General features: G+C 42.3%; 1 protein-coding gene across 3 annotated transcripts in view; it reads left to right on the forward strand.

Annotated features, from left to right (window-relative positions):
• The first annotated feature begins 8,587 nt into the window (after positions 1-8,587).
• The window catches only part of rhbdf1a (rhomboid 5 homolog 1a (Drosophila)), a 29,901-nt gene continuing 24,122 nt past the window's right edge, over positions 8,588-14,366 (forward strand). For 2 of the 3 annotated variants that reach the window (XM_035180129.2, XM_035180130.2), the window contains exon 1: positions 8,588-9,064. The gene's annotated coding sequence lies outside the window, so the exon portion shown is untranslated. The remainder of the gene's footprint in view (positions 9,065-14,366) is intronic. The other variant, XM_035180131.2, reaches the window with a different exon arrangement.

A 14,366-nucleotide genomic window follows, 5' to 3' on the forward strand; every position in this document is an offset into this window, starting at 1 on the left:
TAACTTAACATTTCTTCTTATACATATGAGCCCCTGCTTCTATAACTTTCTGTCTGTCTTTCTTTCAGTCTGTCTTTTTTCTGTCTTTCTGCTTTTCTTTCTAACTTTCTTATCTTTCTTTCTGTCTTTCTGTCTGTCTGTCTGTCTGTCTCTTTCTTTTTATCCCAATGCATATTAAGGCTATATATCGGTTATTTAAATATTTATCGTGTCAACTTCATACCTGATTCATTTGAATATTCTCTTTTCAATATATTTTAGTACATTTTCCAATAATACCTAATCTAATATATATAGTATCAAAAGATATCTTAAATATTCTTTTCAATAATTAAAAGAAATGCATTGTAGTGTTCGCTGTTCATGTTTCCAGGGTGTGAAAGGGAAGATTTCTTTAGATTTTCTTTTCCTTTTCTTCACATGATTCTGATAATTTGTGGCTTGTGGGGAATCATTGTTGTTGTTTTTGTTTTACTTATGTATTGATAATTATATAGAAATATATTATATATCATTATTACTTCACATTGCATGTAATGTCAAATATGTCACTCAATATTGTATACAACATAAAATGTGGGTATTCCAAAATATATCCTTAATAAACATAATTTTTGTTTATTTAATTTTGGTTAGAACGTTTTTTTTCCTTTTCTTTCACAAATCAGTCTCTATAGGCCCAACTTTTTTTTCCTGCTGCTCTTCACAGCCACACATGCTGATAAGTGTTACCTCCCAAACAGCGACCTTTTCCTGATGCTGTCTTATCTTCTCAGCCTCATTTGAAAACAGTGCCCTCTAATAGGAAGATATATATAGAGCTGGTGTGCTCATGACTGCCTGTGCCCAGGAAGTGGATGGCGCCAGTTTGGCCCCAGGCACTGTGAGTCCATGTGGCTCTCTGGAAGACTCACAGTATGTGGCATGGCCGTGCCACCCACTGCTATTTCATGAGCGGAAGTAAAATTTTGCTGAGCTGTTACTCGGAGGAACTCTGACCTTAGAGCTCGTGACTGCAGTGATTGGTATGAGAATGGATGCACAGACCAATAGATGAATGAGTAAATGAGGATGAATTAATAGTGATAAGTGTTTGAAATAGATTGGATCACTTGTACTATAGTAATTGATGAAAAATACAAATAGGTGTTTGAGATATCTTGTTGATTTAAAAAAAAGCAAAACTTGATCAGGGTAAAGAAAAAAGTGAACTGCAGATGAATGTTTTGTAAAACATTATAGCCTAATATTGCTTTGTGTTTTTTATGCGTTTATCTGTATATTAGTTAAAGATTGAAGTGCCATTGAAGAGCCATTGATGTTTAGGATTATAATTCTGTCTCTTATCCTAATGTGTTTTTCACTATTGATACTGTAAAGGGGCTTCAGATCCTTATCCACATGTTTTGACCTGAATTTACAGCTTGATGGTCTGTCTGTTCCCGCTGCCGCTTTTACTCTTGAATGCACAATGCCCCCTCTTTTCAAAGCCCAGGCCCTCTCTTGTTGTGATGTTCAGCAGCCTTGTTTTTCTGCCTGTTGGACTAAGTACTCCTCCCCAGATCGTCCTGAGCTTTTTGCAGCTGCAGCATGATTTCAAATACATCCCTGTCTAATGGCTGACTGGGAGTCTTCTTCTGCAGCTGTGTCGGGGCGTTGCAGCTTTTTTGTCTGTAATAATCTGAAACAAGATTCATGATTTGATTAAGTTTACAGACAAAAAGAGTTGCACACAGAGGGAACACATAAGGTTTTCATGTTTGCAGAGCACATCACATGACTATACATGAGGGTCCACAGGAGTAAATAAGAGCTTGGTTTGTGGGTTGCATGGAATCATTGTTTTCGGAAAAAAATTTGTATCAACAATTATATACAAATATATTTGTATATCAGTATTACATCGTATTGCATGCAAAAGTGATAAAATACATACATTTTTGCAGTTTTCATACTCTAAATACTATGCTTATATACGTGTTATACTAAGTATTGTGCTCAGTATTTTTGTATTTCTGTAAACGTCTTGTGTTTTTCATATTCTGACTTGTATTCAATGAATAAGAAAGAAAATATAATAGCACAGACAGAAATATTACTAAAAATATTCCCCCTCACAGAGGCCTCTCCGCCTGCATGGGGTCTAATCATTGGAGAGATGCCAGATACTCATGAGGTGGTGTGTGTGTGTGTGTGTGTGTGTATGTGTATATATGTGCATGTGCATGTGCATGTGTGCATTTGCGCGTGTGCATGTGTGCATTTGTGCGTGTGTGCATGTGCATGTGTGCATTTGCGTGTGTGTGTCATTGCAGGAACAGGTGAAGGGCACACGTCCTTGGGCCGGGGGTAAGCTGATACACTGCATCGACATAAAAAGTTCCATAAAAATTCCTAGTCCAAATATTTGCTTAGCTAGTTACCAGGTCTCATTGCACATATTCTGCGCTATATCTTATCACCTCCTTTTGTGATGTCACAAATTGCAAAACTTTCCAATTTCTTTTTCATTTCTGGACCACTTTAGTTTTGTTTCCAAGGATCATAAGATCAATTTATCTTTCTGTGGTATCTGAATGTTCCTGTCTTTAATGGAAACACATGAGAAATGTGGTGCTGTAATTACGGACACAAAGAACTGGACTGACATGACTGAGCCAGACAGAAATCTGCTGAGCATGTTCAGTAGAAGAGCCCTCGCATGGCTTGTTGACTTTGCCACGGCTGCTGGACTGTTGAAGGCCATTGTTTTCTCCGACTGTGTTTCCACTGCCTGTCAGCGGTGACGGTGAAGTCTGGGCTGGGGCGAGTTTTCATTGTCGCTGCCTCAGATAATCTTAGCAACCACGGCTTGGCTGCAGTGTTGCATTCTGGACCACTTTCAATTCCTGCGGCCACCTCAGCGATAGTGACGCTGAGCGGGGACGCCAAAGACCCGTCTGTGTGCAGATGGACGAGCAGAATGCAGGCAGACTGAAAATATCTTACTACAGCATGAGTCAGAGAGTCATATTAAGAACAAATGTTTGTGTGCTGCATGTGATATCCTCTCTTCGTGCTGTGTTTAGAAAGGAAGTAGCTAATATTTGTTTTTGATTTCCACAGTGACTTGTTTCAATTTGATTTAGCTTTAACATTAAGCTATAAATATATATATATCCATGTGCTGTATATAGTTCCACTACAGCGACAGACTGGCACTGCTATCTTTGGTTGTATAAAAATATTGTTCCAAACATGTGACTTAAATGGACCGTCCAAAAATGATATCGCTATTTTTTCCTGTGTTGTTTATGATCTGAATAGTCTGGATACCAGTTTGTCAGTGCAGACACAAGCTGATTTCAGACATGCACTGACCTCTGGAGATCCACCGGAGCTTTTCTGCGGTGGTGGCGTGTGTGAGAACCTCCAGAGCTTCTCACTTTCTCCGTCTGGCACTCTAAAGCCCGCAGAAACTCTAGAGGAGCCGATGTGATGAATCCTGCAGGGGATTTGCTGCTGTTGTGAACGCGGCTGAACAGAGAATCTCCTGCTGCGTTGTCAATGCTTGAAAAGCAAACTCTGGAGAAAATCCAGACCCAATTCTCTGGAGTTCTTCCGGAGGTCATGTCTCAAAACAGCTACACAGTTTTTCAGTTAATTGGCACTTTAGAGAAAGATACAAATTCTTTATATCTTGTTGTAGTTCCGCCCACGGACCCCTTTGCCCGGGCCCCCCAACGTCCCTTGAAAAGTCACAATTAACAAAAAATAAGGACATCCCTGGTGTTTCTAGTTGTAAATACACAAAATGAACACTGATGACATAACCTCCTGACCCGGACTTTTGAAGTTGTGTTGATTCCATGACATTATCATATTTATATCATGTAAGCAAACCTCATTCCATTACAAGGTGTGGCAGTTCTGCTGTCATGTGATTGTAGACATGGTCTTTCAGAGGCTTCTTGTCAAATGCTGAATTCTCAATGTTTTAGTTTTATCTTATTATCTTATTTTCATTTTCACCCATGGACCGCATGTCCGAAAATAGAATGGTTCTCAATAGAGCGCAAACAGCAAGGCCAAATAATCACACACATGATTGTTTATTTGTGACAAACATCATTCACTTAGACACGGGAGGCTTTTTTCTTACAGCTATCAGACATCTGCATCCTTGGTGTTTGCTGGGATTAATTATTAATTGATTAATAAATGATTCATGAGTCTCTTTTCTTGTTTGCTGCATATAGGTGTGGTGTGTGTGTGCTGCACAGGTGGCTGGCTCTCACATGGAGGAGGGGGATGATCACTATGTACGAGACCCGGTTCACACAGCGACACAACTGAGATGTGCTCAAGCTGAAACCAAGGTTTTCTTTCTCCACACCTGCGATCTCATGCTCACAGTGTTTTTAAGAGCCACTGGTGTGTAGACACACCATTTTCCTTTTGTTCATCTAGACAACATATATGCTTTTGTTCTGTTTGTTCTGCATTGTAGACAATTAGTGATGTGTTGGTGCAGTGGTTCCCAAACTAGGGGTCAGAACCTCCTGGGAGGTCGCTAGACACAGAAGGAGGGTCGCAGGTGGATTTCCAGAAATCAATTACATTTTAAAAACAATTCTGATTGTTTTTTATATTAAAGTGCAGAGGGTCAGTGGCAGTTTTAGGGTCATGTTAGTAGATCATTCAGCCTTCCAGCTGTTTTGTGTATTGATTGAGCTCGTGCTGATATCTCCAGTCCCATGACCTTTCTCTGTCTGCTCTGATAACAGACGCCTTGTCTCTGCCCACACCTGTGGCTCCGAGAGGAAACCACCGTCGGGTCATGCAGGCGGGGAGAAACAGGGAGAGAGGATTTTCGCCAGCCTTATCACAAAAACAAGGGATTATGAATCTCAACACGACCACACAGTGAAATCCTTTTTGCCGTTTTTCATTTCTTCAACAGCCTCCTTCCTGCGGTGGTATTTTGCAACAGTGGGTTGCTTTTTGCCAGTAATGTACATGCAGTATGTGTTCCATCACTGAATGAAAACCAGCATGCACTCTATTTTAACTTCAGCTCTACACCCAGGAACTGATTGTGCAATCAGAGCTATAGGAGCATACACGTCCCATTTGAGGATTAAAATGTGTTTCCTTTAGGCGTAAAAAAAAAACTCAATGACATTTAAAAAAAAAATCAATTAACCCAGAAAAGCAGCCTGAGAGTTAAAAGCTCACACATCCATTTAAACGGTATCTGCCCTCCTCTGTAGGTGTGGTAAACCATGTCGCCAATGAATGAGGAAACAAAACAAACCTCTTAACCCAGAAATAATGGCCTCCCCTCCACTTCTCTGCTTGGTCGAAAGAGAGGAAACCGCTTATGGAGCATCTGACAATGTCCTTTTGGTTAAAAGCTACCCTTGAACTCAACCCTTTTATCTGCATCTGATTGATGGGGAATCTGGGGCCCTTGGGTGCTCCTACAGGCCCTGCGTCGCTTCCTCAATGCTGCCTTTGCCCCGGCTTCAACTTTCCTCAGTCCCCGAGGGACACTTCACCATTAATTACAGTCACTTTGTGGTATATCAATCAGGGACCCCTGGTAGGCCCCTGAACGGTCTTTACATACCTGAGTGTACGTGAAATGGTCGATGAAGAGCGATAAACTCGTTGCTACAGTTTAAATTCTAACTGATGCCTAATTTAGGAGCGTGTCTCAGAATCAGCTCGATTTGCGGCGTGGCTATCAGTCACGCTGGCAGGGAGGAAACCTGTGGGTGCAAGGCGGAGAGGAGACTCGAGCTGAGGGGAAACACTGTGAAGCATTCGCAAGACCAGGTTGTTGTGAGACCTGTTGTATATTTTAGTTTGGTGATGCAGTGATTGGTAAAACCAGGATGATTCGATTTCTCCTCAGGGAGGAAAGCTGCTGTTGGCATTTAGCTGTGGAGGACGTGAGGAGGAGGTGTTAAAAATGTTCAAAAATATTCCTGCGGACAGAAACACAGGCATAAAAATATACACTATAGAATAATAGAAATGTTGGATCTATCTTGAGAAAACGAGAACCTCAGTTGAAATTGTGGCAACAGATGTTAAGTTGCTGAACATGCAGAGACCCTACAGATGACAAGATCTAGAGTATTTCCACTTTATGCATAACCTGGTGTAGTGGTTTGCACTGTTACCTCACAGCGAGACGGTTCCTGGGCTGAATCCTGGTTTGGCCAGTGTCTTTCTGTGTGGAATTTGCATGTTCTCCCTGTGTCTGTGTGGGTTTTCTCCTGATACCTCCCACAGTCCAAATACATGCAGATTGAGGGTGAGGTTAATTTGAGACTCTGAATTGTAAATCTACATCATAGGTGATAATATAAGTGTGAATGTTTTTTTTTTCTCTGTATGTCGGCCCTGAAATACGCAAGTAACCTGTATCCTGCCTCTCATCCAATGTCAGATAGGATTGGCTCCAGTCTCCTCTGCGACCTTCAAATGAAAATGGATGAATGGGTAATTGAATGCATATTTACTGTGGTACTTTTACTTTCATGTAGGATCTGAATTATTCCTCCACCAAGCCACTACTTTATTTTTCACTACAAGCAGATACAAAATATTTATTTCCCATTTTGCAGATCATGATTTTGAATAAATATGATGCATTTTTACAGATTAAAATGCTCAAGAATATACACTACAATTAAAATTGGCCCAACTAAACACCAGGATGAATAAACCAATATTATAAGAGTATATAGAATGATATAAGATTCTGAGAGTGGCCACCCATATGCATAGTTGATACTTTTAGTTTTAATACTTTAAGTGTATTTTGCTGTTAATACATCTGTACTTTGACATAAGTAAAATGTGGAATGTAGCTTTTAGCTTTTACTTTGATAAAGGATCTCAATAATTCCCTCCACCGCTTACAAAAGTTGTACTGCTCTGGTTTTTTCCTAGATCTACTGAATAAAAAAGTAGTCAGCCTCTCTTATGGTTCCTTGTTCTAGACACACAAACAAATCATGTGCACTGTCAGCATGAAAATGAGACCATGTTATGTCTTCCTTTAGTTTTATAGCAGAAAAGAACCGGCTGCCACGCTCGGGGGAGAGTGTCTTAATCGAGAAGTGCATCAAAGCAACCACGAAGGAGACGTTTTCCTGGAACATGAGCCTCTTGTGCCCTGAAACCTCATCTGAGGAGAGCTGTGTACATGGTGCCCCTTGTCAGCACCTCAGAAACCATCGGCTTCTGAACATCCATCTCTCTCCTGCAGAATATTCCCAGGTGCATCTGAACTTTCACTGAAACTATGATGGAATGCATCATAATGGTCTTTTCATTAGACACAGCAGAAGCAGCAGCAGCAGCAGTGTGTTACCTGGTGCAGTAGAAGAGCTCCATTTATCTATCTATCTATCTTTGACTCAGTAAAAAAAGCAGAACTGTATAAACTTCACGGGAACGTAGTGAGAGCACAGAGTTCATGTGCGGTTAACCTGCTGATCACTGATATCATGTGATGTCATGATTATCTCTGAGTCATGTGGCAACATTGCACGGTTTGTCCATAAATGGAGACATTTTTTAATCTTTCTCCAATTCGTGTGTGTGTGTGTGTGTGTGTGTGTGTGTGTGTGTGTGTGTGTGTGTGTGTGTGTGTGTGTATTTTCCTGTTGACAATTTGTATTTATGCACAGTTATTGATTTCAGCTTCAGACACACAGGTAGGTACACTGATATATTATTTTGGGGGTTATTTCCGATCCTGATGCTCATTGATCTTTAGAAAATCTAAAACTTGGATTTAAGGAGTTAGTCGAGAATACGATACACAAAATTTATTTGATGAGAATATGCAGACGGGAGGGGAGGTTGTCAAATTTCAAAGCTTGGCTGATTTATGTGAGTGAAGGTGATGAATAGTGGAGTGTTTTCTGTACATATGTATAATGAATGGAATTTTGTTGTCTGCTTTTGTAAAAGTATATATTCTCCAAACTTTGATTCAGTTGCAAAAATCACCAAATAGGAATGTACCATTTATCATAAATGGTACATTTAGCATTATAAATATACCATTTATTCTACAATTTATTTTGAAATTATCTTTGTGTGAAGTTAGGTTTTCAATTTCGTATATACATAAAACATGTATAAGGCCCATATTCGTGAATATAGTGACAATTGATGACTGATTTTTTACGTAATTTGATCTTAACCTCTGGAGTTCCAGGAAACAAATCATCTACATTATATAGCAATTCATCCACAAATTGGTATATGTTTATGTATTAAGAAACGTGGGTTGTGTTTGGTTTATCCTCCCATTTAAGAATCATCCTAAATGATATCATCATTATTATTATTCTAACATTAAAATCTAACGTTGTCTCCTGTGGAGACTAACGGGACAGTCCTGGTTCAGCGTTGGCGTGGAACACTGTGGATCACAGAGCTTGTTAAACCCTGGTTTCTGTCCCAGGACCCCCCTCTGGGTCTGGATCAGAATATCGCTTAGTCACCGCCGCTCACCGGGAGAAGCAGCGCCGCCCTGTGTACGCACCGATTGGTCGGTGATCTTGACGGGTTTGCCTTCTCGTCTCCAGCCCAGGGCGGGGCTGACAGACTCTCCAGCAAACTGAATTAGGCTACAACCGGCAGGGGAGGAAAAAAAAACTTACCCCGGGTCGATCCATGGAGCGCTGTGGGAATGCTCTGTCCGCAGCGGGGAGGCAGGGAACCGGACGGCAGATCCCACATTTCGGCCACATCCTCCCGGACTGCCTGAGCTGCCGGTGCGCTCCTGAGTGACCGGATTCAAACCCACCACGGCACCGGGCTTGGCTTTAAAAACACACATTCACAGAGACACACACACGCACACACACAGTTTACACATCTGCGGGGTGGAAAACGAAGACGCGCGTTTGATTCCTGCGCCGCTGTCAGGATGATGTGACAAACCACTCATCCACTGCCTGGAGACACATCTGTTTACCCGGATTTATTTTTTTATTTTCTCCCACTCCCTGTGTTTCTCTGCTGGGGATCGCCTGAGCTGCTGGTAATAAGGGTAAGTTGGATCGTTATTTCGTGACTGTCTCCTGCGGTCGCCCATACGGAAGGCGCAGCGTCGGAGGACGCGCTTTTTACGCGTCGTGATCGAGGAGGATAAACGAGCCGTGTGTGTACCGGTGGACTGGATCGTTCCTGGTCAGACATGGGAACCCTCCAGATCCAGAGTGAACTTAGTGAGCAGAGCATCATTTATCGGCTGCTGTGCAGTTGTAGTGGAGTTCTCCTATAGGTGATTTCATGTGGTCTCAATGGGGTGTACACATTCAGGCCCTGTCACCTTTTTAAAAAGTGTGAAATAGCCTATGTTGAAGTGGAGCTAATGAGTGTAAAATGGGACACAGGCTGAATGGATAGATTACTTTTTTTTAATGTAACTTGAACTCGACCAATATTGGGGGAGATTACTTTAATTAGAGCCAGACTTCGTGTTTCCCTTATCTCCTGTAGTGGGAGGATGATGATGGAAGGAATGCACATAGATGACTGTTGAATAGTCATGTAACAAATCATGTCACACCATGACCTCAGTCATCCTCCAACTACTCCCTCTTCAACCTTCTACTGCTGCTCAACACCATCTTCTTCATGTTCGTGACATATACGAGCATGCCACGGTTCCTCTTTCTATAATAATAGAAGGCTACATTCATGCAGGTGTTACACAGTTCATGGAGACAATTGATGAAAAAGCGTTTGACTGCTTGGAAACAGAACGTGTTTTTTCCTCCTCAGGATCTTTGTTTTCTCCTGAGTTGTGGCTTCAACACGGCGGTGACTCAAAGTGACTCACATCAGTCACAAAGGGGGCACAAATTCCATCACGTGTGGAGGGGCCCACCTGAACATCTGTAGGTTTGACTCATCAGAAGTTTGAAAAGCTCCGGGACGGCAGCTCGCATCTTAAACAGTTGTGTTGACATGGTAAAAGGTTACGCGCATACAGTTTCCTACGAAACCTGGGCAGACTGCAGTGAAACCATAACCGTACTGTATTATAAACTGCTGAGTTATTTTGGCAGACGGGACACAGGAGCACATGGCCTGGTTTGTGTGTCCAGTGTTCCTGAAACCTTATCACACCCAGGGGGACCGTGGCTCAGGGTGATGTAACCACACCAATAAAGCAGGGCCGTGATGTGTGATAGTGGCGGTCATGCTCATCCCCTGTATCTTCTCCAACTGGACCCCAGGGAGAATACTCCCATTATGTGTGTGTGTGTGTGTGTTTATGTGGGTGCATCATGCTTGGAGGTGGGAGTAGCTCTGCTGAGGCAGGTGTACCATCCAGGCCCTGCCTGTGGTGATTGCCTGGTATGTAAGTTTTGTAAGGGGCTGCTGAGGGGGCCGCACTGTAGTCATGCCTGCATTACTCATGGCGCGATATCTGTCTGTCTGTCTGTCAGTCTGGCCAAGTGCTTCATGGTGTTGCCTTCAAACGAGCTGGGCTTTTACTCTGTGGCTCAGTTATCAACATTCAGTAACTGGAGTTCGTCACTGGATTTCTTCGCCACACGTCACACAGCTCGCAGCACTGTGCATCAGCACCGCAGTGACATTTCACACATGCGCGTCTAATCGCTTCAAGACGATTTATCCACAAACAGGACACAGTTGTTAAGTCCAGAATGGACACTCTTTTGTAGATTTGATGTTCTGCTGATGAGATGACGCAGTCCTCACACAGAAGGCCGCCATAGATTTCCAGGAAGAAGAAATCTGCCTGTTTCCAGAACACGGGTGTACACTCTCAGTGATTGTTGGTCATTTTCTCCAGGGTCTGGACAGACCTCTGTCAGCGTCACTGGGCTGAGCTGTTCCATGTGTGCTGAGCACATGCTTCTCTAAATAACCTCAGGCTGTTTCGTCAGCAGAACACATCTGTGTCACGAGTCGAAAAAATTTGTTCACTTGAAGTTTACTGAGCAGGAAGAATTTAGTTGTGACCATATGTTAAAGGAGTAATACTAAATATTTAGGTAAAATAGTAGCTGCTGTATTAAATTGCATTTGATTTTATCTTTAATATTGAAAGACACTTATTTCTTATTGGTATAAATATATATTGGTATCCATCATCTAGGATTATCTGGTGATTCTACATGGTTTTTCATATTCTGTTGGATCATAATTTCCCCTGAGGCAAGTTTGAATATCAATTCTTATTATATATCTGCTTTGGAGACGAATCTATTTATCAGTTGGTCAATAAAAATTGGCCGATATGATCTTTAACAGACACATTGGTATCTGTTTTGTTTGCCAATATGCAGCAATATGACATTTTCATTTTACAGACTAACGAATGCATGTATGTTCTATTTTGTAAATCAAATTCTAAATATTTGGTTCCATCTGTCTTTTCTTTTTTATTTATAATTAACTTTATAGGTAAACTGTAAATATAAATATCATAACATCTTATGCCGTATCATATTTCACCACCAAAAATCCATATCCTCTAATCTGTTTATTCCAACTCTTCACTCGGCTCAAATGATTCTTACTATGAGCAAAATATTCAAACACAAGTCTTTATTTTTTTATGGCTGCACCATTAAAGCACAGGGAATCATTAAGTTGTATTTAAAAGTCCCTCTGAATAAATCCAGCCTTTAACATTTGACTCAAATTGAAACTATATTTTTGTGGCTTTTTAAAAGTGCTGGTCTACTCAATTGAAGAGGATAAACATTTAAACCCAGTGTCAGCAGACACTTAATGACTTTCAGTATCATTGAGCTAAATTATAGATTTGTCAGAGACTGTCATGGATCTGTCATCACAGCCGACATCTGCTCTGTGTGAAACCCGCCACAGTTCCTGTCTCCTGGGAAGAGTTGTTAATGTGGGGCACGGCAGCAGAGGTCAAGCATGTTAACCAACTCGTTCTGCTACTTTACAGACAATACGCCTGATTTCCTGCTAAATATATTGGCTACGACTGCTCCCACTACTGAGCTCAAACAAGACATGTTTGAGACATTAGCTCAAAAACGCGTGTCAGGTATGGTTTAATGAGGGACTGGTGGTGAGAAGAAGCCCACAGGCGATGTCTGATCTCGTCCCCGCAGGCACTCGCTCAGCTCCTACTTTTTTTTTGACTTGAATGTGGTCACGGTTTTGACTAAGTTGTCAGGACCAGGAACAGTCATTCTTCTAATGTGGTGTTTGTGGAAAAACAGAAACCAAGTTGTGTTTCTGGTTTCTGCAGTGCATATGTCAAAAGGAATGTAAGCAGATACATTGTGCCTTGTCAGTGATGGAAGGAAACAAAAAAAACCCCAACAAAGAACGTATTGGCTGTGGTGCATTGATTTTAATTATACAGGATGTGTGCTGTTTGCTTGTGCAGACCATCATCCCATTGCTGCTTGCAGGACACTGGGTACTGCACCGATCCCCAGAGTGCTTCCCTTGTTGATGGCTTGGGTCTGTGACTCACAGCCGCTGCATCCAGTTGTTTCCATCCCATGACATCTCGGCGGTGGCATGATGCAGCGGCAGCCATGTTGGTGAAGTCAGCTGTGATGTAATGCTGTAATGCAGCAGCAGGGCTATTTCAGGTCTACCTCTGAGCCTCCCGAGGCCTTCGTCTGCCAGCGTGCCACCCTGCCCTTCTCTCAGTCAGCAGTTCATTTGTCATGAGCCAGACGCCGATACATGAAGCGGCATTGACATAATTTACTAGAAACCATTGACGCACAGGTTCGGAGAAATGTTGGAGGCGTGACTCCTGAATTGAAAATGTGGGTTTACTACGAATTGTTTTCTGTTGTTTGGTTGAAGCCACCATTAGACTGTAGCGGAGAGGAAAACATCTAATTTGGGTTTGGTAGTTACACAGTGTTTTTGGTCCCACCGCCTGTCTTCTCACTGACACTGTGTCTGAAGCTGGTTAACCTCAGGGCAAAGCTCATTTTCAGGGCTGTGGGAATGCTGTGTGTTTTTTCCCAGAAGGCCCGGCAGCGCTCACAGATGAGCAGTGATGGCTCCTTGAACTTTGGTCTTCCTCTGTGAGTGCGAAGAGCTCTCAGAGGGCGTGTCCACAGATAACCCAATAAATATTTTCTGCTACCTGGTGCCTCGAGACAGAAATATACGGTATGTGTCAGGTATGTTGCAATTGCACAGTCTTGACTGTGTGAAATCCCTTGACAGGGAATTTTATTTCAAAGCTCACACGGGCTTGTGTTACAGCAATGCAACTTGTAAAAAAGTCAATGCAGTCTTGCTCTTTGAAAAGCACTTTAGTGTGTGCAGATGACTGTTATTACGCCAGAGCCTTTTCCTGCTTGTCCATTGGAGGAAGGTCATCCTCAATGATGAAAAGAGCTACTTAAATAGACGAGGTGTAACATCCGTCAAGGAGGTTATGTTTTCAACTGCATTTGTCTGTCTCTTAATTAGCAGCATTACACAAAAGCTACTTGATGGAACAATTCATAGATCTAGATTTTAAAAATGTGCTTATGCAGAATCTGTAGGTGATGGACAAGAGTTTGGCCAATCACGTTTAGGCTTGAGTTGCCCACAGGTAAACAGTCTGTGAGAGCATTAGAAGTGAAACTCATTGATTGAATTGCATCAGCAATTTGCTTTTTAGATTTATCTGCATTCATATGCAGCCGTTAATAGAGATTAGCTGAAAAAAGTATTACCATTTGTGGTTTGTGTGGAGAAACGTTCGACTCGTATGATAAAAATAAACTAGTCGAACTGTAAACAGTGTACAGTGACAGGAAGAACATGACCCAGATATTGACCCAGATATCCACTGTAGCCCAAAAATGTTGGCCGTTGCCCCCAGAGGCTAATTTGTTGTCAGATGATAGCCAATGGGCTACGTGATTGCCTTGGTGCATAATCAAACCTTCCACCAAGTTCCGTGGTAATCCTTCCAGTAGTTTTTGCGTGATCCCGCTAACAGTCAGACAAACAGCGACGAAAACATAACCTCCTTGGCAGAGGTGGTAACTGAAAAGACATCCACGGTAGTTTATGCTTTTTCTGTGTGTTGTTAATCCACATGGATGTCGGTAGTGTAAAGTGTGCAACACAGGCCTCGGTCGCTGCAACGACAGCACAGTGTCGAGTCTGTTTACTTCTTCTCAGATCATTGTCGGGCCAGAGGACCAGCTCAAGGAACACCCTGACTGATACAGTATCCCAGCGCCGTTGCAGTGGCAATGAGAGTGCAGTTTTAAATAGGATAGCCCCCGACACCCCCCACCCCCCCAACCCCAGGGCCGCTCCACTTCCCCCCGCCGACCCTCTATCTTTGGCACAGTCAGTCGTCA

This window comes from Hippoglossus stenolepis, chromosome 16 (assembly GCF_022539355.2).
Source record: "Hippoglossus stenolepis isolate QCI-W04-F060 chromosome 16, HSTE1.2, whole genome shotgun sequence".
Taxonomy (NCBI): Eukaryota; Metazoa; Chordata; class Actinopteri; order Pleuronectiformes; family Pleuronectidae; genus Hippoglossus; species Hippoglossus stenolepis.